The sequence below is a fragment of the Furipterus horrens genome, unplaced genomic scaffold (assembly GCF_987537825.1).
Source record: "Furipterus horrens unplaced genomic scaffold, mFurHor1.1.pri manual_scaffold_5, whole genome shotgun sequence".
Lineage (NCBI taxonomy): Eukaryota > Metazoa > Chordata > Mammalia > Chiroptera > Furipteridae > Furipterus > Furipterus horrens.
The window spans coordinates 12,553,495-12,579,856 of NW_028327175.1; the positions used below are offsets into that span (position 1 = coordinate 12,553,495).

Below are 26,362 nucleotides of genomic sequence, written 5' to 3' on the forward strand. Positions count from 1 at the left end.
GCTACCAGGAGAAGCAGAGAACATAGCTCTTGGTTATCAAGTGGAGGAGAGAAAGGAGGAAACTGGGACCTTTGCATTTCCTCTGGTGGCTTGGTCACTGCTCAGGGGCTGTGTCCTGATGCTAAGAGCTCAGTGTGAGTGTGAGTGTGAGTGTGAGTGTGAGTGTATGTGTTGGTGGTGGGGGGGGGAGTCCAGGCTTTGATAGATCCCATGGATAGGGGTGTGAATCTTGGTGCTGAGTAGCTTTGTGACTGAAGACAAGTTTCTAAAACTCTGAGCCTCATTGTCTTCATCTGTCAAATGCGTGATCCTTGCTTGGCCAAGTTTCTGTGTGAATTAGAGAGGATGAAGGGCCCTTGGAGAGGGGCCAAGAGGTAGCAGCTGTCTTGCTGATGAGTCTCCTCGGCTACGTGTGGAATGGTGGTTTATGAAATGGCACTGATGACAGTGCTCAGGCAAGTCCAGTTCACTTGGGTTCCTTTGGCCAACCACGGAGCCAGCTGGACTTGCATGAGGCATGGCTGTGGTGACGTTCATTTGGAATGTAAGGACCCTGGGTGCTCCAGGCACTCTTCGGCTAAAACCAATTCACTCAACACTACCATTAGTTTGCTTGAAAAAATTTTATCTTACAGCTTTAATCAAATTGGATTTAACTTGTTTTAACTAAAAGAAAGAATTAATATATATTATTTTTACTGGGAAAATCGAGAATAATATATTTGAAGAAAATTAAAATTACAATCATATTACCAAAATAACCACTATTTATGGATACTTTATTTTCTTTAATGTAACATGTGACATAACAATATAATTTAATTTAATATTGGATAAAATTATGCTAAACTGTAATATGTAATGAAACACCATTGAGATGTAAAAAAATTTTCCACGTAGCTTATGTTGTAACATTTTCCCCAGTTATTAAAAACTATTTCAAAAACAGTTTTAAGGATTGCTTAAAACTCCTCTGTTAGATAGGTCAAATTTTCCTACCTTAGACATTTACATTTTTTCCAAAATTTTGTTACAGTAAAACTCTGTATGATTATTAGTATCAGGTGTATGATTATTAGTCTTGTGTTGCAAATTTTGCTCACTTTTTAAAATGTTACCTTAGATTATATTTCTATAAGTGACTTATTGGAAATATTTCCAAGTATTTGCAAAAAGGCAACTTATATTTCTCAAGCAACATATGAAAGTATCCACTTGACTTCTAACCAGCACTGAGTAATGTACATTTTTAATCTTCCCTAGTTTTATGTGCAAAATATGTTTTCTCATGAATGCTCTAGTTATTATTTCCTTGAATATGAATATACACATTTGTAACTTAAGATTTGAGCCATTTAAAATTCTTCCTTAAGAAGCACCTCTCTGTGATATTCTTTTGTGTATATTAATCATTAACACTTTCTTCATAATTCATAAAAGATCTTTATACACAATGCCTTTGTCATATTTGTGAAAAATACTTTTTCTGCTTTAAATTTTTTAAATATTTCTTGATATCCAGATATTTTAGATTTAGTTTAGAAGTTTCTCTTTGCAATTTCTTCCATTCCTTCTAAGTTCTTTCCCATTCTAGTATCAGATAAGTATTGACCTTTTTTTTTTTTTTTCCTGGTACTTTCTGCATGGCTTACCCCTGGGTTTTGAATGAGAAGAGAGCTGGTCAGTATGTGGCACACACATTACTGCTTCTGGCTCCTGGCATGCGGGCAGATATCACTAACCTGCCACAGCACCCTATCCTGCTCAGTCTGGATGCAGCCCGAGACTGTTCCCAGTGCAGCTGCAGCTCTGGCCACTGCCAGCCTCTCCGAGTTGGTACATGAGATTGTATCTTTTTGCTGTCTTTACTGAAGGCCAAATTCTCTGATAGTAACAATAAGGCTGAATAGTTTTAAAACCCTATGCGTCTTGTTTATTTGTGGAATAATGTATAGTCTTGTTCATAATAACACACAGTCTAATAAGTTGCAATCTTAACATTTCTCGGTGAGAGCCATGAGCCATCCACAGACTTCTGGCATCCTTCTATGGAACAGCCTCTGCCAGGATGGAACATCTTATCCCTCTCACTAAATCTGCCCTCTAACCGGCCTTAATTCTGGGTCTGTCAGCATAGCCCTTGAGAAGGTGCTTGCTCATTACTGCCTTACCTGTACCTGATCTCCTAGAATGAAACCCCTCATCCTAGTAGGCATTACTGGCCCCTCTTTGGGAGCTGGATTCTATGCCCCACCCTCTCTTGCTTTATTATCACTCATTCGTTTTCAAGGCATTAGGTAAAAGCCGTATCTGAGCATGTCTGAATGAAGTTCAGGATTACACAGCAAGGCAGCAGGAGCTTCTGTATATACACCTTTTGTCTGATACTCACTGCACTGTAGAGGAAGTAACATAATAGGCAGAGGGGAAACTGGAGTTTATTAATTAATGATAATAATTAAAAATACATTCCTGTTTATTGTATGCATGATATTGAGTTAAATACAAATATCATCTATTTAATTCTCACAATAACACTGTGAGGCCATTTTTAATAGCATTCCTCTCTTCCTGTTTATAGATAAGAAAACTGAGGCAGGTCTTCCAGCTAGGAAGTGTGGAGCTGGGATTTGTACCCAGGTCTGTCTAACTTCTGAGCTATTAACCATTATGCTCAACCCATGGACTATCTCTACTAAAGTAGAGACCTCTTGATTGCTAAAGAGCTTCAGGAAAATAGTCAGGTTATCCTAAACAAGAAGAGTTAAAGGATCATGCAGAGAGTTGCCTGTCTTTCATGGCCACAGTTCAGAATTTGTTAAGATATATCAATGGAGGTAATGACATCATACCCAGTGTCTCATGAGGTGGCAGAGGGGCCCTTTGCCCTTTGACACTTGCTTCCTGTGGGTCAATGGTGAGAACCAGCCTTTGGAAGATGACTGACTGAATTTAGTGTGTTTACCTGTTATTTTAAAAAATAATGAAATGATAGATTTTTATTTATCCTTTACAGATTAAGATAATGAATGAAAATTCTATAAGAAAAATAAAACTAGGTATTTAAACTCTATATTGTAACCATATAAAGGAATAAGTAGAAGAGCAGGAGGGAAGGAGGTAAAAAAAGACAGATTCTGTGGTCCTTCCCACCCCCCACCTTTCCATCCATGTCCATCCATCCCTTCTGAAGAGTATTGGCTCTTACCAGACACACACACACACACACACACACGTGCGCACACGCACACATACACACACACACACACACGTGCACACACATACACACACGCGCGCGCACACACACATACACACATTGATTTTCAGCCCTCTTGCTCTGTTGCCTGAAACTGTTATGGGTCCCACCACTGCCAGTGCCTCTTCCTTTCATTTGGAGGGAAACTTCGGGAGACTCGGCCACTGGCTAAGAAACAGGATCTGCCTGACCTGCCAGTTGCCAAAAGCCCAGATGTTCTTATAGGCAATGCCTCTGGTTCTTCAGGGGACTTTAGAGCATGATCCCACTGGGTCTTCTAGCTACCTGTGTCCTAGGGGGGCTGCCAGTTATCTTCCCATGACACTTTTTATGATTGTGTAAGTTGTGTCTCCATAATATACCATTTGGAAGCTGCAACAAGTATGATAAATGTAAACCATCACTATATTCTCATCACGCTGAGCTAATATGGACATATCCTATTTTGTGCACACCAGTTTTCCTATACAAACACACACGTGTATATGTGTGTATACACATTTACATATATGTATGTCCATGTATGTGTGCACACACATGTGTGTAATGGGATACTTAATAAATGAGATTATCGTAACTGAGACATTACATGACTTGTTCAGCCATACCTGGCATTCCTGGTTAGTCATTTGATTCTGGAAATCCTTTCCTTCTTTCCCTGTTCTAATTGCCCTTCCCTCTACTGATAGCACTCTCCAGGGTAGGTGGCCTTTCCCACCCTGGGGTGACAGCAGGTTTTGTGAGGAAGCCTGTGTTAGCCTGGGGCCTGAAGCCCCGTTTGCAGTGACACTGTCCTTTTCTCAGTAAGAAGTGAGGCTTAAAGAGCCAATGGCCTGGGCAGGGCCGCTCCAGGGAGGGACCGATCTCACCAAGTGCCTGTGAGCAGACCACATACAGAGCATGTGAGGGCCGCTGGGCAGAAGGCTTGTGAGTGTAAAGGTCATAACCCTCTGGAGGAAAAGGGGCAGAACTGGAAGATTATGAGCACGGAGCGCTCCTTCTGCCCCACAGTCTGTGGCTGACTCTCACGAGTGGGGTCCTCCCTACCACCGAGGGCCTGGATGGAGCCTCTGGCCCCGCAGCAGGCGGTGCTCTGCGGGAAACTGGCTCTCCCAGGCCTTCCTCCCAGTGTCTTCTTCAGTCAGTGCTCAGCTAGCTCTCCCACCACCTTTCTTCTTTTTCAGCCCGTGGAGTGGCAGCTGAAATGTGTTATTTCAGTAAACATCTCCTGTGGAATAAGTCCCTCCAGCCTCAGGGAGGTCAGCGGCACACGAAGAGATGGGCCTCCCTCTGGGGGAGGGAGGTGGTTTGGGGGCTGCCCTGCGGGGTGGGGGGGGGGGGGTTGGGGAGGATAGGGCAGGAGGATGTCCAGGACTCATTTACCGGCCACCCGAGCATTTCATGGATGCACGAGGACCTTAAGCTGATTTTTGTAACAATATTTGTCATTTTCTTTAGAAAATATGAGGATGTCCGAGACTCATTTACCAGACACCTGAGCATTTCATGGACGCACCAGGAGCTTGAGCTGATCTTTGTAAATATATTAGTTGTTTTCTTTAGGAAATACGAGGGACTGGGGTCTTGGTGCTTTGGCCCAACCTGCCAGTATGTTCGGAGAGCCTGCCTGCTGGGTGCTGAGGGTACAGTGTGAACACAGCAGGCAGCATGCCCTCAGGGAGCACACCATCTCCTAAAAAGACTGATACAGAAACAGATCAATATTAAAGATAGAAACCAGTGACTATTAGAAATGGAATTAGCAACAGGAAGCAGCAGAGGATGACGGGAAGGACAGAACAGCCTGTAGGACCCAGGCTGAGCACGGAGGGAAGGAGCAGGGGCCATGCACTCAAAGCGCAGGAAAAAGTGCTGCAGGAACCAATGTGCCAAGGCCTTGAGCACGGACACCTGGGAGTGTCTGAGGAATTAAAAGGTGGCTAGGAATGGCCCGAGAGACGAGATAGGGAATCAGCTTGCAGAGAGAACCAGAAGCCCCCTTGAACAAATCCTGAGCTACCACTCAAGTATCCACAACAATCCAAGGCCTTGGGAAGTCTGGAAAACTGAAAGTGCCCAAGAAACAGATACATCAGGACAATCTGTAAAGCTAAGTAAGGTCTGATTTGCTTCGGGTTTTCTATCTTCAAAAAAGAGCTGCCGGCAGTCAGAAAACTGCTCCTAACCTTCCTCCTCCAGAGATGCAGCCACAGGACTGTGAAACGCCTCCAAGGAGAAAGAAATGAGGCACAAGCCCTGAATGACCTGCTCTTGGATAACTGAAAATTCATCTGGAGATGTGGGAACACATGTGTGTATGGATCATCCCAGCCCAGAGCTCCAGGCTGGCCCTCTAACCCCCCGACTCGGACCCTCTGGACCACGGCAGCCCTGAGCCGTGGCGCCCAGCACACCCCTGTCCTGCTTTCCTGCTGGGATGTCCTGTTTCCCCAGCAGGTAAGGTGGAAACACCCCTCCAAGGGAGGTGAGAAGAGAGAGGAATCTTTGGGGGAGCCTCTCTCAGGGGGTGCTCAGCTGACTTGACTAAAGCCAGGAGCTTCCCCTGGAGCCAGAAGGAGACCGACAATGGCTGGTGAAGATTCAAGTCAAGGAGGTGCTGTCTTGACAGAAAGCTTTCTGGACCTGGCCTTCCGAAAGGGTAAAATCATGAGGCTTCAGAGCAGGAAGGCACTTCACAAGTGCAGAGCTCCAAACGTGAAGGATGGTTTTTAGTGAGGTACTACAGGCCAATTGATGATTTCTACGTGGCTTACTGACCAGGGACTTGGAGCTGTGCCACTGAATTTCTTTTATTATTTTTTTGGGAGGGGAGGGTCGTGGAGAGAGATATCAATTTGGTGTTATTGATTTGCTGTTCCACTCATTTATGCATTCATTGGTTGCTTCTTGTATGTGCCCTGACTGGGGCTTTAATCCACAACACTGATGTATTGAGACAACACTCTAACCAACTAAGCTACCTGGCCAGGGCCTGCTGCCCAGGCCTCCTCAAATAAGCCTCCAATGGGAGAAATATCAGTGTACTCACCAAGTATAAAGGTACTCAAGATTAGCCCCCTGGATACTCCCTCTTCAAGCAGATTGCTGCCTTAAGTCTCTTACTTATAGAAGTTTCCTGGTGACTACTATACACCGAGTCTGTTTGATGGCCATTGCTTAGACTGTGTAGTGGAAGGTGACCTAGAATGGGACACACAAGACCTGGGTTCTCGGCTTGGGCCTGGCACCAGTGAGCTGTGTGTCCTGGGGCAAGTGACTCAGTCTCTCTGGGCTTCTGTTTTGTTTTCTCATTGTAACATAAAATAATTTGAGGTATACCTTCTAAGAGAGCAGTGGTTCTTGAACTTGAGTGTACATTAGAATCCCCTGGTGGACTTGTTAAAACACAGATCATTGAGTGTCCCTTCCTCATGTTTCTGGTTCAATAGATTTTGAGAGGAGCCCAGGAATTCCATGTCTAATGAGTTCCCGAGGAACGCAGCTGCTGCTAGCCCTCTGTGTCTACTTTGAGAGGTCTTCCTAGGCAACTTCAGCCTGAGTCACGGCTACGAGGGCAAAGCTCACAAAGGGAGGCCTTCCTCGCTGACCTGCTTGGAAAGGTCACTCAAGGCTGCAGTTCCTATGGCTCTTTCCCTGGAGCCTCTGAACGGTGCCCAGCTCCTGGTTCTGTTTCTGGGTCAATGTGATTTACTTTCAGATGCTCCATCTCAGCCCCCTTCCGCTCTTCTCAAATTTGACAAGCTGATGCACACAGAGCTTTAAGGATTTCAGATAGTTTTGAGCTCTGGGAGGGCAACAGAGTTAGATCATGTCAAGGGGGGAAGCTCGGGGTAATGCAATGTCTCCCTCTTCCAGGCTGGTTGAGATGATAAGGCGCGGAAGGAGGGCTGGCTCTCACACCAGATGCCTTTCCTTAATGTTCGTTCTATGATCAGATAAAGAGAAACTGTTTAGAGAGCTGGGCGACCGCACTGTGAGGAATTTAAAGTAGAATATTAAAGCTAGTGGGATCTTAGAGGTCATCCAACTTGGTGGAGTTTAAAACCCAGTGTTTCTGCAGATTATCCACGACTCAGAGACCAGCAGGGACACCTGTGGGCAGGGAAAGCTGGGTTGATCAGAGAGACGTGCTGCAGCAGGGTGGGCTCAGCAGTATCGCATGGGGGGACGGGGTCAGGGCAGGGCACGTACAGGATCCTTGGGCCTGGAGTGTGTGATTTCAAGGCTGGTCTTACAAAGGAGGAAACAGTTGGGACTGCAAGAGTTGATAACATCATAGCTTTGAATTGGTGAGCTCTGCAAGGTGGGCGTCTTGAAAGGGATCGTGATAAGCAAGCTGTTAGTCTTGATAGCTAAGCTGTTTACGAGCATCAGAGCCTTGTCCTCAGGGAAAGGAATGTCCTGAACATGTAGTTCATGAGTTCTCCCTTGGTCTCAGAGTCGTTTGAGATAGGGACAGAAACATCTGTCTGTATCCAGTATTGCTTAGTGTAAAGAAACAAAGAGAATGACATCGGCTTCAGTTCTCAGGGATCGAGGGGAGTGCTTTAAGGTGTGGGGTGCCCCCTCACCCTCGCATCAGCTAGAGCTTCTCCACATTTTTCCATTTAGGGTCTCTACATCAGATTTCATTGAAAGAAAGGACTTCATGTTTTGAAAAAGTTTCAAAAATCCAGAACTATAAAAAAAATCCCTTTAGAAAAGAGAGTACGGAGGTCCAGAGAAATGGTGTGGGTCACCCACAGTCACGCTGTGGGATCACAGCATTGGAGAGCATCAGGGTCTGGTGCGCGACACCCCCCAGCTCTCCCTGTGCTGAGCCCCACCCCCACAAGTCAGCACCAAAGTCTCAGGTGTTTTACCCAGGGAGGGGGGCTCCTCATGTCACACCTGAGGGTCAGGAAGCTTTCCTTTGTCTTCCATCTCTACTGCCTGAAACATCTGGTCTCCCAAAGAAGAGAGGAACGGAGGGGCCAGAGCAGTTGAAAACACGTGTCACGTCCATGCACAGGCCACTGGTCCCAACCCAGGTGCAAGGGAGGCTGGGAAGCAGAGGGGAGCCCACGAAATGCTCTGTGAGCACTGACTGCCTCTACCTCTGCCTTGCCCAGGATCTGGGGTGCACACGTGCTCCATTTTCCCTTTTTTATCCCCCAGTTTCTAGGGGAGAAGATTCAAGAGAAGGGAGGATGAGCAACTTGGTTGTAACTGATGTGGCCGGCACTTGAACCCAGATCTGATTTAGGATTAGTGGCTCTTGTCTCTCTGCCACCTGTCAGGGAAGGAGAGGAACGGGGAGGACAATGAGGCCAAAGCCAACTTGCTGGGAGCTAGGAGCCATTTATGCTCCTTGGAAGCAGAGAGGCAGAAACATGTAGACAAGGAGAAGTTGAGGTACAGGAGGTTGAAAGAAAGACTGACAAGATCTAAGTGACAAAAATAAAATTAGAGCCCTGGCTGCTGTGGCTCAGTGGATTGAGCGTCAGCCTGCGAGCCAAGTGTCGCTGGTTCGATTCCCAGTCAGGGCACATGACTAGGTTGCACGTCAGGTCCCCAGTTAGGGGCACGAGTGAGAGGCAACCACACAGAAAAATAAATAAATAAAAATAAAATAAAATTAAATTAAAAGCACATAAAATATTAGCAAAGAGAAAGAGGTGGGATTATTTCTCTTTCTCTTACACAAAAGGAAGAATAAGCGAGTCCTTTCTAGAATATAAGGCTCCATGGAGTTAACCTTCTACATCCGGTATACCAAGCCTGAGACTGTGATGACAATGACAGTAAGAAGGGGAGGGGAGGCTTCTGCCCACGCTGAGGGGATAGGAGAGGAGCAGGGTGGCTAATTGACCCAAGTATACATGACAGGAGAGGCTGAGCCCTGGAAGCCAGCCATCCGTCCTGACGTCCCGACTTGGATGCTGGGATTCTGAGCTGCCTCCATCACCTTTGCCCCTGCTTGTCACCAGTCCCCCTGGCTTTTCTCTGGCGTCCCTGATATGCTGTCCCTCCCCTTTCTCCTGCCTTCCCCTTTGCTCTGAACCCTGCCCTGACTCAGTGGATGGCCAGTTTGCTGGTCCAGTTTAGTCAGCCTTTGGTGGTCACTGCCTGGACCACTGCCCTGACTTAGTGACCCCTCTGTTGCCTGCCTCTGCCTTACCTGCTTGCAGAATCACTCCTGATGAATTCCCTTCCGCCCCTTTGGCTTGTTGTAGAACAATTGTCCCCTCTACTCTTTTCTTTCTTCTAGCTAATGACAATCCTCATAGCTAAATGCACTTAAAAAAATCAAGCTCATTTTGATATTTGGTCCTAAAAAATCCCAGGAAGATCCAGCCTTGTTCAGAGAGGCAGTGAAGCTGCCTCCCTAAGTCCATCTCTAACCAGCGCTGAGACTTGACACAGGTCACTTAGTCTCTCTGGGTCCCCTCACTCTCTCTCATCTGTGAAATGCACATAGTAGCTGTTTCCACCTCACAGGTGTTTCTGAACATTAAAATTTGTTAGTACATATATTTAAAGCACTTAAAATAGTAATAAGAATAATATAACTGCTTACCATTGTCATGATTGTTACTAAACACACAAGTAGTGCAATACAGTGTCAATAGTGATGACGGTGTTGTTATTTACTTATTGAAAGATCTGTGTCATTCCTTTGCTTTATTCTAATAGCAAATAATTACTGGTGGCCATACTGATATTTTAGTTATAGTAGCATCTCATTTGTATCAAACATAGGAATGTATCTTATGAGTTTGATGGAATGTGGCCACAGTGTAAGTTTTATTGCAGTTTTATACCTTGTCATGGGAAATACTGGCACCAAAGGAGTGCTTTCTCTCGAGACATAAGAGGAAGTTTGATTGAATCTAGGATGAGGAGGAAGAAATCTTGTCACGTTGCCATTAAAATGAAAAGTCTTCACGTAGTGATCCTACTGCTTGCTTATATAAAGAAATCTCAGCCTCAGATCACTGTGAGCAGAGACCCTAGCATTTGGGATCAGCCCTTTGGAGGCTTGGAGGACCTGAAGGAAGGGCAGTGTAATTTAGTAAGATGATAGGCTTCACTCTCAGCCAAGGCTCTGCTTAAAAACAAACAGAGAGATGCAAATGGCAAAGGGGGAGGCCATGGAATAGACCAGGGAGCTGAGAGAAATGCAAACTCAGGGTGCAGCATTAGCATATTCACTCTGGCATTGACAAGATTGGCGGGGTGGAGTGTTCACTCTGCCATCTCAGCAGTATCTTCTGTCCTGGCCACTTCCCGGGCACTGCCAGACTTGCAGCCTTTAAAATACCAACACTTAACATTTTGCAGGTGGAAATCCAGACTTAGGGGAAAGGGAGCCTCTCATATTTGGATCATGGAACCCTATGCTCCAGCCTTCTGGGAGCTATAGAGAAGGGAAAAGATATGCACTCCTCTCCTGGTTCATCCTGTCTCCTGATCTGAACACCTTGTTCCAACTGATTGACTGGATAGGGAATTTTACTTTTTTTATCGATTCAACTTACAAAAGTTATAGAATATCAGTGCACAGATCATAAGTGCACAGTTTCACAAACTGAACACACCTTTGTAACTAACACCCAGATCAAGAAACAGTAAGAAGCGCTTTTAACTGAGTAGATTACTCTTGCCTTTTTGATACTTCATGTAAATTGAATAATTCAATATACACACTTTGGTACCTGTATTTTTTCCCCTCGACATTACATTAATGAGATTCATCTGTAATGCTGCGTGTGGTCGAAGATCAGTCTTTGCTGTAGAGAATTCCATCATATGACTACCATGAATACACATTTGGTAGTTTCCACTTGGCCTATATAGCAGTCCCTCTCTATATCGCGGTTCACTTATCACGTCCTCACTGTATCGCGGGATTTTAAAAATATTATATTTTATTACTTATCGCGGATTTTTCACTATATCACGGGATTTTGTCATACTGTATACATATATTGTTAAAGCGTAGAATAAATGTAAGTTTCCTACTTTGCGGGGAGGGGGGTCTGGGACGTAATACCCACAATAAGTGAGGGAATACTGTATGACTAGTGTTGCTATGAACATTCTAGTATGTGTCTTTTAGTGAATACATGTACACATTTTGGAGGTATATATATATATGTGTGTGTGTGTGTTTCACACACACACACACACACACACACACCCCCTCCGTACCTGGAAGTGAAATTTCTGGGTCATGCAGTATGCATATGTTCGACTTTAGTTGATACTTGACAGTTTTACAAAGTGATTGTACCAATTTAGCTTATGGGGGTTCCCATTTGCTCTCCATTGAACTTTTGTCTCCTTAGATTCTAGGGCCAAGATGACAGATTGCACTTGGAATAAACAAATATAATTGGGAACATACTTCAAATAGGCAACTCAGCGTTCTTTTTAAAGTAGAGCTAGTGTTGTTGCTGCTCACCTCAGCTGCTCTCTGACTGATGAGTTTTGTCCTTCAGCCATCAAGTCCCTAGTGATATAAACACAGATCACATTCTTGGTTCTGATTTCCCTTTGACCACTGAGAATCCTTGAGCATTTGTTGCTGATGGTTGTCATCAAAGGACTGAGGCTCCATGACCTATGTATGACAAGAAGGGCGAAAGGACTCGGAATAGCTATTCCTGAATCTGGAAATATACTTACTGGGATTGAAAATAAAGCCACTTTGTGGAATTGGGAATCATTTTACAGGGTGGGAGCTATTAAGGGCCTATTAAAGAAGCTTAATATGTTGATGCCAGAAATCGCTTTCCTTTGCACCAAAGAATTCATCTTAATCTCATTGTGCAGTTCGCAATTTTAGAGGTATCTGGATGGCTTCCATTGTGGATGTTAATTTGGATGTTTCTACCAGCAGCATATTTTCTTGTGAGATATTTGGCAAACATCTGTGATAAAGATTTTGGATTTGCCATTGTCAGTACGGGTAGATAAGATCGCCACATATAAATCAAATCAATCAACAAAGTAACATTTAAATATATAAATGAGATATTAGATATAAATGAGTGCTTTGATGCCTCCCTTCCTCTCCCACTGCCCAAGTATTTCTCCTTGGCTTCCATCTTTTGATAATTGTTTACCAATTTTTTAACATTGGGTTTTGAATAAAGAACTTAAAAAAATAGCATCCATCTACCATGGAGACGTCTCCACTTTTCAGAAAACCAGTAAAATTTTTACTTTCCATGTTGCCTTTTATGCCTAAATTAACTTGAGTGCCAGTAAGGAAAGATGACGAGCCAGTGGCTAGGAGTTGAGGAAGGTTTGTCCTGTTTATCCTATGGGTAAGCTCTTCAGCCAGAAGGAATTTTAAGTGCTACTTTGCATGGTGCACCCCCTGAAGATTCGTAGAAGTTGATTGTGCTGTGAAATCAGCATAGTTAATAGATAATTGCTGGGCAGCTGAGGCCACCTGGCCATCTAATCGCTCCCTGGTTAGCAAAGCAAGTTAATCACATATGCTACTATTTTGTAGTTAAATTTCTAGAAATGAAATCGCTAGGCCAGAGAGTAAAGTACATTTAGAACTTTTAGAGATATTGCTAAATTGGGGTCCAGAAAGGTTGCATCACTTTTCACTCGGTCCAGAGGGTACAAGAGTGTCTGTTTTTCTCATAACCTCTTTTATAATTTGTCACAAAAGCATGTTTTCCTTGGCTTTCAAAACTCCACTTTGCATGTCCTTAGTATCTATTCCTTCTCTGTAGCTCATATTTGCACATTTGTATGGCTTACATATTTATCTTCATACTTCATCCACTCACCCAACCCATCTACCTTCCTACCTAAGAATTAAAACTCAAGTGGATAGGAAGAATTATTAAGCTCTTACTTGTGGATTTTGGCTGATGAGCAATTTTAATTTCACAATAACTAATGAGTTAGAAAAATAGGGTAAATTGAAGAATGCCTGTATAATGATAAAGATATCAAGATTAGGACCATTAAATTATTCAGTAATCAAGGCCTTTTACTTGCTAGAGGATGCGTGGTGAGGGAGCAGAGTATTTCTGAGGGGAAAATGCAGTGATTGAGAACTACGTGGACTGTGTTTAATTCTCTGCTCTGTCACTCAGTGACTGTGTGGCGTCTAGTAAGGAACTTTTCTCATCTATAAAATGGGGTTCATTGTATTTATCTCATGGAATTATTGTGTAGATTAGATGACAATATATGCAAAGCACTTCTACCAGGGTCTGGCACAGGGCTATTATAATCAGTTCATCGTTCCCCACTTTTCAATGCACTTACTGTTCCGTTAAATAGGAAGATGAAAACTGCTCTGAGTTTCTATCATAAGAATGGCTGAAATTTAGATGCATAGAGAGACAGATTACTTGAAAGGATTGAGCTTTCTGCCTCAAAAAAATAGGAAAAATGTTGCTAACAATGTTTCAGGGGAGGAGTGCAAATTTTGTTTTTATCTACTTAAAAACATTGTCTGCATGAAACTCAGATTTTTACCTCTTCGATGGCCCTACATAAAATGGGTGCCTCTTTCTTCCTCCTCATGGCCCATCTGCACACCTTCAGCAAGGAAGCAGAGACCACAGGAAGCTCCGCGATGCCAGGACATAGGACAACCAACAGCACCTCTCTCCTGTGACACGCACAAAAGACGAACCAAAGAATAATGGAATTTCTTTCTTAATCTCTATTTACATCTGACTTTCCAACCCATAAATCCATAGAGTTTCTTTAACTCTATGGTGGTACCAAAACTGTAATTGTATGCATATCCTTGGGTTTTTCCCCTCCCCACACCAATAAAATAAGGATTCTGTTTTGGCAAGCTTGGTGACCCACTTCCATCTGCTGAGCAGACGTTAGTCCTACAAGACCATTTCTTTGCAGGCTTTTATACTATAGAACCAGGAGGGAGGTGAAAGTGAGGAAGACTGTGAAGCCCTTGAACTTGGGGCAGGGAGGAAATTTTCAGGTGAATTTTGAAGAGATGCTATGCATTGAAGGGATGGATCTTTGTCATAATGATTCATTATTACAAGTAAATTACTTGAGTTATTTTAAATTCATTTTGTTAGTGGCTGACTGTATGCCTTTGTTCATATCAAAATATAATTTTTAAGGAATAAAAAAGCAGAGTTCTGATAAAAAATTTGGTGAGCGTGTGCCAGGTTTTAATTACTGCAGTCATGAGGGGACTGGCGGGATGCCAATGCAGATTCATAGGAGGACTTGAGGAATGAGTGGGCCTAGAGCCAGCAAGGAAAGGCTGGAGAGAACAGCACTGCAGTGAAGAAGAAATTGCTTAAGATTGCTAAGTTAGATGCACAACTGGCGAATTTCCTCCAAGGCAATAAAATAGTAACCTTTGGTGTTATCTTGTCTAGTGGACAAAACGCATTTGTAGCTTGTCAATTTTCTACAAATGAACATCTGTCCTTTTAGGTCTATAAAATCTGGGCCCTTCTCAATGGTAGACAGTAAGTCAAACAATGTTACATCTGGAGCCCAGAGTCCAGTGAACCTTGGGTGGGCTTGTTAGATAGCCCCAAGCATGGTAACAAGTTACCCAATTATCTTTTTGCTCTTTGAGTTTGGGATAATTTTTCTTTCTTAAGAGTCCTTTGTATGGTCATAAGCAGTCTCCTAAGATTATGTTTGTTCACAGAAAAAGGGCTGGTGTCATTATGTTTTATGTTCTTTGCCTGCTTCATTTCCAGAGGAGCAACATCTATAACACATACCACATAACACATTCTTGTACTGCCTGCAAACCTACCCCCAGGAGAAGCTGAGCAACTACAGAAGCCAGAGAAGCCAGCTTTGGTGTGGAGAGTTTGTAAAGAACCTAGGATTTCATCTCAAAAACCTCTATTCTAGAGATCACTTCCCCAGCTGTTTGGTTTAATCATTCTCATATGCTTATTTATTCCAAAACAAGAGAAACACAGTTAAGAAATTTATCTCCATCCAGGTTTTACACTAATGCCTAAAACCGTATGTGGATTCTTCTCTTCTTGAGGTCCCCCACAAATTGCTAATGTTTTGAGACTACCAGGAAGTGGCCCTCCTTACTGCCTGTAAGTCTGGAACCTGTAAGCTACAGAATAGATGCATACCAATTTCCCAGGGTGGTTTGCAGACAGTAGGTCCACATCTGTTGCTCAGCCTTTGGTACTTAGTAGTGGGCTTGCCATACTGGATAAAATGGATGTAACTCGGGTGTGACACTCCAGCTGTGGCCTAAGTTTAATAATCAATTTCTCTAATAATAATCTCTGAAAATAAAAGAGGGCAGGTTTTTAGTAAATCTATGCTAATAACTCTCCCCATGCAGGGTAAGGAGTCCAGCAGAAATTTTGGAATTCTGTGCCATGAGCACCAGCTGTCACTTAGTAAGGTGGATCGTTTCAGTTTACAGCTCATGGTTGACCAGACTCAGGGTTAGAGATATAATAACAAGAAAGGCAAAGGGGGTTTTTAGATGCCTATGTAAAAATATAATATTTTAGAAAACATTACCAACAATATATATATTTTTAAAATAAACACAATTGATTGCTTTCCACCATTCATTCTTTCCCTGTTGGGTCTTGAGTCAGCTGTCTGCTCTATGACATTTTCTGCTGCTGGATTAAGAGGGGCCCACTCAGTCCCCTGGTCGTCTGACTGCTGCCCATGCATTGTCAGCATGTGCTGGACGACCAGCAGTCTAGTCCTCGCAGGATAAAAAATCAAGGATGTCTGGTGCATCTGCTTCCACCGAGGCTCTGTGACTGTTCTTCACGAAGCCCCTATTTCTGACCTCAGCTTCTAGCAAAGGCTTTGGCTAAGCACCAGAGGAAACCAGAAGCCCCTATTTCTGGCCTCAGCTTCTAGCAAAGGCTTTGGCTAAGCACCAGAGGAAACCAGAAGCCCCTATTTCTGGCCTCAGCTTCTAGCAATGGCTTTGGGTAAGCACCAGAGGAAATCAGAAGCCCCTATTTCTGGCCTCAGCTTCTAGCAATGGCTTTGGGTAAGCACCAGAGGAAACCAGAAGCCTCCTGTGGATGACAGCCTGAGGGGATGTGGACCAGTAATAAAACAATGGAATAAAGCCCTCTCCTGGTACATGATAATAATTTCAAAAGCACTGTATCATTGTTTTATTGTTGTTTCTCCGGAGGGGGGAATATACGATAGACAGTGAAGGCATTAAAAATCTCCAGGGCCTACCCTGACTGGTGTGACTCAGTGGGTTGAGCATCGTCCCAGAAACTGAAAGGTCACAGGTTCAATTCACCATCAGAACACATGCCCAGATTGCTCTGGTTGTGGGTATTTAATTCTCTTCTGACACTAACTACCCAGAGTCAGTATCAGACACTACAGTTTAATGGTTTCATCTCAAAAGACTGTCCTCCACTTCAGATGCCAGTCACAAGTACTGGGTCCCTAGGGTACCCACACTTCTGTCTGATTTTTCCCATAAAGTGAGGGGTTCCTACATCCCCCAGTCTCACAGGGTCAATAATTTGCTAGAACGGCTCACAGAACACAGGGGGACATTTACTTACACTGATCAGTTTATTATAAAGGATGTCATCAAGGACACAGATGAATGGCTGGATGAAGATGTATACAGGGTGAGGTCAGAAAGGGTCCTGAGTGCAGAAGCTGCTGTCCCCACAAAATTGAGGTGGGCCACCCTGGGATGTGGATACATTCACCAACCCAGAAGCTCTCTGAATCCTGTAGTGGAGGAATTTTAATGGAGGCTTCATCACATGGTTGATTATTAACTAAATCTTCAGACCCTTTTGTCTCCCTGGAGGATGGGGATGGGGCTGAAAATTCCAAGTTTCTAATCACGGCTTGGCCTTTTTGTGAGTAGTCCTCATCCTGAAGCTGTGCAGGAGCCCACCAAAAGTCACCTCATTAGGAAAAAAAAAAAAAAAAAAAAAAAACGACGTTCCTATCACCCAGGAAATTCCAAGGGATTTAGGAGCTCTGTGAGAAATGCTTTTATAACCTCCTTCATTCAGGAGATTACAAGAGATTTAGGAGCTCTGTGTCAGGAACCAGAAGCAGAGACCAAATATATGGTTCTTACTAAGTCACAACTGGAAACGTCACACTTGTGCAAAAGAACGCTAGCTTCTCTTCATGGTTTGGCCACTCTTCCGATGATATAATAGTGCTGACCTAGTGAAGAAATACAGACCATATTGATCTAGCCCAGCCGTGCTTAGCATCCCGCCTGCACAGAGGGTCAAGGCTCAGAGGTCAAGACCAAGAAGCCAGTTGTTGGCATTTTCTCCATATAGAAAATTTTGTAATGTGATGATGTGATGCTTAAAATTACTTTGACAATAATATTTTTTTTCCTGAATTTAGGATCTTATCTTGAAAAGAGTTATCAAAAGAGAACAGATACTGTTTTTCAAACAGAAGCCTAAATGCCCAACAATGAATGGCTTTGCTCCGCTACCTTTTTATAAAAACAATAACCCTGTATCTAAAAATAAATATGGCAAAATAACATAATTGTAAGGAAATTTTGCTCTTTCAGCACTCTGTTCTTTGTTTTCTAAAAACCAAGGCCGTACAAAGACAGCACAAAGCACAATATTATTCTGGCGATTAGCCAGATCTTTGTTATCTGGACAAATTATGCAGAAAATAAAGGACAATGCTTACTACCTCTTGTGGAGAGCCGACTGAATGCTCCAGGACTAATTTATCATTTTAAGGAGAGAAAACCACATTCTAATTTTGTATAAATATTGTATTCAGCAGTAAGAAAATCCTAAGTGTTATTTTTAAATGAAAATTGAGTCAGAGTGGTCAAAATTTTAAACAAATTTCTTCTCTCAAACTGTTTGAAAACATTTATTTATCTATTTATTTATTTATTCCTCATCGAAGCATGTTTATTGGTTTAGAGAGAGAGGAAGGGAGACAGAGAGAGAAACATCAATGTGAGAGAGAAACATCAATTGGTTGCCTCCTGCATGTGTCCTATACAAGGATCAAACCCATCACCCAGGCATGTGCCCTGACTGGGAATCAAACCCGCAACTTTTTGGTGTACCAGATGATGCTCCAACCAGCTGAGCCACCCAGCCAGGGCTTCTTTCGGACTTTTAAATTTGCAGGTTTTATAAACTAAGGCAAATACAATTTCCTTTTTTTCAAACCCTCTACATCCTGTTCCCACGAAGGCTTTGGCTTTTGCCATCTTTCTTTCCCATTCTGGCACAGCCAGATATTTTATTGTGAGATGGAATTACTTCCCTTTTTCATTAATAAACAAAACCATATCCCATTATCTCTTTGTGTACATATATGTACACAAAGCACTATTGCTGTCAGTGTCATCTCAGCCACTCATCTTATTTACAACTTTTAACTGAAGTAACCGATTTTTATTTCATATCGACGACTAAGAGGTCATCTTTAAGAGCCACCTGTTACACAGAGCACCATAACAGACTAGCAAAGTCCACGGACAGAGATAGCACGACACACACATACTGGGGCTCGCAGTTTCAAGTCTAAAACTGAGTCAAGTTCACGTGCAGAAACAGATACATGTGTCGTAAACCAACCAACCAACCAACCAACTCCTGCCTGGAGTTTTAAAAAAAGGAACCCTTGCGAGTCAACAGACTCTGAGAATGGATAATTACTCAGTAGGCATTTTATAAAGGGGCTTGTCTCGTCCTTCAGACATAGCATATAAACAGCAATGAGCCATTACTTTATCTGACATTCAGATATCAACAAATGGCATCCCAACCAACGCTCACACCTATGCCTCTGCTCTCTACCTGGAGGACAGGTATCCAATATAGGGGCCCATGCTCTCAGATTAGATCTTTGAGATTCTTATTCTGAATCATAATAACCAGAATGACTGGGCCCTAACTTTTCTTTTAGGTTTCAGAAATAGCTTTGCTTCTATTGACCCAAGTGGGTGTTTGTCATACTAACAGTGTGACTTGAACAACTAATACCATTTCCCTTCCATAATGGCTAGAACTGGAGCTAGGTTTGTGGACCCAACAGAGCAAATAAAGACAGAAGATAGTAACCGGTTTTTAAATTGGTCTCATTATTTTTCACTCATTTTAGCTTCTTCTCCTTATTATTCTTTCTTTCTTGCTGTCTTCTAATTTATTTGGCCATAGTGTCTATGTTTGGGAGCCACACGACCCCTTTGTGAAATAAAGCAGGCTCTCAATATAAATCAAACTCCCATGTTGGGTCTCTTTCCAAATCCCCGTTTGTGATGCCTCTTGTAGTTTGGAGGATCAAAAGTGCTTTAGCATAAACAAGGAAAAGTTGGAGCTTTAAGTCTGTGCTTTCGAAAAGCTCTTGTGAGAACTAATGAGGACGTTATTTTGCATGCCGGTGGTTTCTGTTTACTTGGCTCTGCTTTTGCTTCCCTAGAACTTGATTTCCTCAGCAACGAGCTAACCGCACTTGCTGCCGCTGCTGACTTGACACATCCCCACACAATAACTCTTAATAAAGCAGTATGAACTGAGGGGGTGCAGGCATAGCTCCCTGATTGGCCCTTTTCATAATACTGATTGCTCCCTTTCTCGCCTTTGACACACTATGAATGAAACTCTTAAGGGTTGAGAGGGAAGCATCTCCTGAATGTCAGAAACGTCAATTCAGAACCGTAAGACCCCAGATTCCAGGCCTTCCACAATTACAAAGGCAGTGTGGAATTAGGGGTATTTGACTAGTATTTGTTTAAAATCAAGATATGAGTTCCTACCAAGTCCCAAAATTATTTTAAAATGAGGCCAAGCTACATGGAGTCTAGCCAGACCCCCCTGTTCTGCCATGACCTGAATTGCTGTTGACCCAGCTAATGGTCCCCAGGCAACATGCCAACCCTGAGACCAGATGTCGGGTTGAGTGAGCCAAGGCCCCAGTGCTGAGCACTGCAGGGACCTTGTATTAGCTTATCTCATCTGGATCCAGCTCTTTGTCCAAGAGGGAGTCCATGGGCTCAAGGAATGGGGGGTGGGGTTGAATTGAGAGGCCAGACTGGCTCATCTTCGACACTTTATTTCATGAACAATCACAGTTTCTCACCTCCTTGAGTGATCTTGGACTTGACCTCATCTTCATTCTTTACACTGTCAAACCCCATTGACTTTTTCCCACCTGTGGCACCACTAACACCTATCGTAGCTTTTTCACTCGTGTACACACTCAACAGAATCCGTGGGGCTTGGCATTGCAAACTCCTCCCGCCCCCGCTAGTGGCAGATCCGCTGCAGAGAAGAGGATTTTGTGGCTTTCTTTTCATAGCTCGCTTTCCCTCCTCTATGCCAGTTTTTTTCATCCCCAAGCTCTTATCGCCCCCCATTTGAAGCTTGCCTGGAAAAAAGCACTTGAACACTATTCCTCTATCTGGGGTAGCCTGTGCATTTGGGGCTTGTGTTGAGACTGACAGTAACTAGTATAGGTTTTCCAGCCAGTTTTTACTTATTTCATCAGCTATTGATAGTAATAGATCACATTCATTAATTTTTACTATATGCCAACTACTGCTATAGGTGTTTTAGGCACAAACTCATTTAATGCTTATAATACTTCCATGATAAGTTCCAATATGTTCCCAATTTCTGGATGAAGAAATGGAGGCAGAGAGAAGTCAAGTACATTATCCAAGTTCACTGAGGAGTTACTAAGAAGTAGTGTTAACTTAGCTTTAAAACTGCACGGAGCCATCATTCTGTGCTCAGAACTAAGGTTAAGATCCTGATCTCTGTGCTTCACGTGTAGTCAGGGTTACGCTGTTGTATTCTCTGTGTTTAAGTAGTAATTGGTCCTCCTCATTTGGAAAGATTCTACAACTCTAACTCTGTAGAGAGGAGACTAGAAGAGTCGTGAGGGAGGCAATGATGATATTTACTCAACGGCATTCATTTTGCATCTTGCCTCTGCGAGAGGACCTTGCTTGTGCATCTGTGGATATAATTCTGTGCTTTCAGTGAGCGTGGTGGCAGGGAGTAGTGCTTAGAGCAAGCGGTGTGTTTGGAAGGGCACCCGTGTGTGTTTGTACAGCACAGACCCCCCAAGTCCTGGAGCTTGGATGGGCCAGCTGCAGCTCAGCAAGGGCTTTAATTTAGAATTTCCTGAGCCACTTTTGGATCCAAAGTATTTCATGTGTTTCAAAATAATAATTGAAGAGGAAGCAGAAACAGTTAAGTCAGCTGTAAAAATTAAAGGATATCTAGCAACGGAGCCAAGTCACCAAAGGTTGTTGTCCTGAGAGGAATCAGTAACAAAGAACTTTGGAAAGGTCCCTGTTAATTTGGATGGGGAGGGCGGAGAGGGGTGGTTGGAAGGGGAAGAAAGTTCAGGGTTCTGGAAATAAATTGTGTAGGGCCAGTGAGTTACTCACCAGGCTGTTATTCAGGTATGGGGACACTGTCTGGGTCTTGAGCTGGGGATAAAGCTGGCTTAGGGGAAGAACATGATATCTGAAAATGGAGGGAGTAAACATTGTTATTGGAATCTTCAGTGCAAGAGAGGAGAGGCAGAGATGATCACATCATCTCTAATGTGCTTCCTTGGTTGCCGTCTCTCGAGGCCACATACCTGGCCCTATCTGTTCAGGGTAGTTTCGTATGCCATTTGCCCCATGTTCACTATGTCCAAACCGATCTCTCTGATAGTTCCTGGAACCCCTACTCTGGTTCCTATTGTAAGAATTTAATACTTGCTCCTTTCACTGTCTGGAACGTTCTCCCTCTGTGTCTGCACATGTTTCTCATCATCTAAGCCTCAGCAAATGTGTCACTCCCTCGAAGTGTTTTTTTCCTGATCAGTCTACTAAAATACATCCTCCTCGTACACTCTGTCTGTCTCAGCAGCCTCTTTGTGCCTTTCATAGTGCACATGGCAACCTTTTTTTTTTTCTTAAATCAGTTTGATTGTCTCACTTGTTTGTGGTAAGTCTTTGCAATTGGATTCAAGCTTCATGAGGCCAGGGACCATGTCAATATTGCTCACTGCTGTCTCATCTTCTAGGACAGTGACTAGCTCATAGTTTATGCTTAATAAATGTTTGCTTTAAAGATTGGGAATGGGAAGAAGATATGGTAATTTGGGATTAGAAAAGGGAGGTATGGTGAGCCTCTGCAATGGTTTGTGATGGGGTCCAACCTGGGGTCTCAGTTCCTTGACTCTGTGCTCCAGTGGCAGAAATTGGACTCAGGATCATTTGTACATGAGACTCTCATCTTTCTCTATAATGATGTTGGAGTGTAGACCTAAGTGAAGGAGCAGACAGTTGATTTGATCAGTAATTTAATAGATTGATGGAGACGTCAGGATTCCTTAAAATTCAGAACTTTAAGAAGAAATTTGAAGTAATGTTAGTTACTAGTTCCTGACATGAACACAGAACTTTTCATAATTATTGTAGCCTTGGATCACCAAAACAGCCCTGGAAAGTGACAAGGACACACAATTTTAATGCCATTTCAGAGGTGAGATTAGCTGCAGAGAGTTTAAAAGTCTTTCCAGTGTCAAATGTTTGGGATTAGAGTAGAGGACTCTTGGCTTATATGTATTGCAATTTCTATCACCGTTCTTCAGACAGTATTTGTTTTCTTTACTTTAATATATTATTATTATGATAGATTTAAACACTCATAAGTCCAAACTGTTATAAGTAAATAATTTAAAAGAAAGGTGGTGAAGGAACAGGCTTTTGCTTACAGTAAAATTCTAATTCATAAATGTAGATGGAATGATGGAAATAGAAAATCATTCTTTGTCAGAGCGATAATTGTTGCCCATGAGAATCACCAGTGTTTGCTAACATTAGTAGGTAAAAAGTATGATGAGAAACATGATATTTTCATAATTTCAAAGTACCTCCTCACAAAATACTTATTAATGACCAAAGGACAAATAGTAACTTTACAGTAGAGAAACCTGGCAGGTGCCACCCTAATCAAGCGACTAAAGTTAGCTTCATCAATAATGAGATTCATTGATACCACCTACCCCTTGATATGATGCACACTGAAAAGAGCATGGTTTCATGTCTGTGGCATTTTTGCCCAAAATGCATAATCTGATTTAACCCTAAAGAAACTAGACAAGCCCAAATTGAGGGTTATTATTGCACAAAATAACTGGCCACATCTCTTCAAAAGTGTCATGGTCGTGAAAGACAAACTGAGGACCATGCCAGATTTGAGGGCACTGAGGAAGTAGGACAACTAAATGCAGCATGGGGTTTTGTATTGGGACCTACAAGAGGGAAAGAGCAGTATTTGGACCGTGACAGAATTTAATAAGGTCTATAGATTAGGTAACAGTTTTGTATATCAGCATTGATTTATGACTAGGTAAGATGTTAACATATGCAAAAGCGAGGGGAAGGTTTATGGTCATGTTTTCCTAGTTTTGCAGGTGTTTTATATATCTGAAATTATTTCAAAATGAAAAATGAAGAATGCAAAAAACAGATGTAGTCCCTGCCTTCAAAGTACTTACAATCTAGTGGTGGAGATTGACGTTAACGTACAAACACTCAAATGTAAAATTTATAAGTGTGGTAAGTGCTCTAAAATGGAGTATAGAGTGGGATGAGAGCATGCTTATGGGGTATTTATCCTAGTTAGAGGGGTTTCAGAAAGAGCATTTGAGCTGAGATCTCAAGGAAGACGACAAGGAGGAAGAGCGTTCCAAGAACAGACAGCATATAGAAAGGACCTGCGGTGGGAAAGAGCAGACACATCAAGAAATCAGAACAAGGCCAATGGAGATGTTATTTAGAGAGTGAAAAGAGGAGGCAGGAGGTGGGCTGGATAATTAGGCAAGCAGTAGAAAAAACAGATTGGGGTGATTTCAAGAGGAGAATATGGGGTTCAGGGAAGGAGGCATCACCATTAATTTAGCATTTATTATGTACCAGGTTCTGTGCTAGACATAACCCTGAAGTACATGCTGTTGTTACCCTACTTTTACAGAGGGAAAACTGAAATCACATGCCAACATCATCGAGCGACTGTAGGTTTCAGCTCATTGGTGCCACCGAACCAAGGTCTCCAGATCTGAAGAGTACCATGAGAGAGTCCTTGCACTGTTAGCCCTGCCTTTGCACTTGCTGAGTTGGCTCACTTGAAACTCATTGTACAGTAGACTCTTCATTATCCAGACTATTAGCTGATGAAGGGTTCAGGGGAATTCCACCTTCTGTATTACTTATACTTTTATCTGTGCCACCACACATCCTCCCTGTTTAAAAACATGGAAGGTAATGGAAAGTATTCAATAGGGGAGCTCAGGTGGTCACAGGACAGCCTTCATGATTGAGAAGGCATGTGTGGATCTTTAAACTCATGATCACTGTCAATACCATGTAGGGAAAAAAAAAAAAAAAAGAATTTCCTTAGTGAAGCTGGGCTGATTCTAGAGCAAATGCTGAAAGTTGCTTTATATAAATGATTGATATCAAAGCCTTCATCATTTGGCCAATTCTCTTTTGTAAAAGAGCGTCTAAGTGGAGAATAGTGTCCCAGTTGTGGATCAGATTGAACTTTGTGCTTGTTAAGGTTCTGTGAACACATTTAGTGTCGTGTTAATAACTTTTCTTCTGTGGGATGGGTTATGGGAGACTTAAGTCTGTCTGTTTTTAGCCTTCTGTGAATACCCAGAAAATTCATTTGATCCGGTGTATGCACTACAGACATCCTTTAAAGGTTGCTGTTGATGGTTGTCACTCTCTGTTAAGTTGACCTTAACAGGAAACCTGAAAAAGGAAAATGACAGGGATGTTTGGGTTTTGTGGTTGTGGGTGATATTCCGTTTTTATTTCAAATGGCTTAAGGCAGACTACGGGCAAGGTACTGTGCTGATGATAATGTGCTTTATATCTTCACATGTTATCCCCACAAGTTACCGTAAGTTTCCAGTTGGCAGGGGGCCCAGGTGACTAGTCACTGTCTGGATTGCCAACTCTGAGTCTGGTTATTTAGAAGGTCAAGGCTATGGGTTTGCTCCCACCCAAAGCACCTTTGCTGTAGCCTAAATGAGCATCTTGATTTCAATTTAATTTTTTGACCATATAAAACATGCAGAGAGCTTCTCAGCAATTCTAGGTGCTCTTACTGATTCAGACCTCCCAGGGGCCATGCTGCAATGGTGGGTGGTTGTCAATGCCATTCCCTTGTGTACTTCAGGGGAACTGAAAAGAAAGAAGTGAACACTGGTTTGTATGGTCCATAATGGATGTGGATGGAGCTCAAAGGGTTATACTTACTCAACGGAGTAGCCAGGCAGTCACAGGCCCAGCTAGTAAGGAAGGAAGGAAGAATAGATTTTGGAATAAGCCAGAAGAGGATGATGGATCTAAGGTTGGTTGGCGGTTGGGAAGCAGAATCTGGAGAAATTTCCTGATCTTATTCAGGTTTCCCCAATGTTACCTGTACTCACGTGTGTATTTGTGTAATTAGTTCTGCACAGTTTTATCCCATGTGTAGTTTCATGTATCCGCCAACACAGTCAGGATACTGAATAGTCCCATCCCCACAAGGACCCTAATGTTGCTCTTTTATCACCACGTCCACCTCCCTTCCACCCCCCATCCCTCATTCCTGATCGCTGGCAATGGCTAGCCTGTTCTAAAATCTTCTAAAGTTTCTTTCATTTCAAAAAGTTATATAAATGGAATCATACAATGTGTGACCTTTTGGGACTGGCTTTTTTCACTCAGAATAATTCCCTGAACATTCATTGAAGGCAGTGGATTTCCCCATTTCTCCTCCTGGCTCACATAATTACTAAAACTTTGTGGCACACCAAAATATACAGTTTTTGCTGATCTGACAAAAAGTAGATATAATTTTGATTCATTTACATTGATGGCTCTTGTTGTGTTGGCTATTGTCAATTTTTATTTTATTTTATTAGACAGTCTAAGGGAAAAGAGGTCCGTGCCTCGACTAAATAGTCAGCTATTGCATGTTTGGAAAAGGCTTGCGGCACCCAGTTGAAATCGCTGTCCTAAGCCGTGCTGAGCTCACAGAAGCCTCTTAGAGCCGACCGCCACTTGAGCTAAGCTTC

General features: G+C 42.8%; 1 protein-coding gene across 1 annotated transcript in view; it reads left to right on the forward strand.

Moving 5' to 3' along the window:
• ADAMTS12 (ADAM metallopeptidase with thrombospondin type 1 motif 12) overlaps nucleotides 1–26,362 on the forward strand; it is a 230,028-nt gene that overhangs the window by 96,114 nt on the left and 107,552 nt on the right. The gene's annotated exons all lie outside the window — the stretch shown is intronic.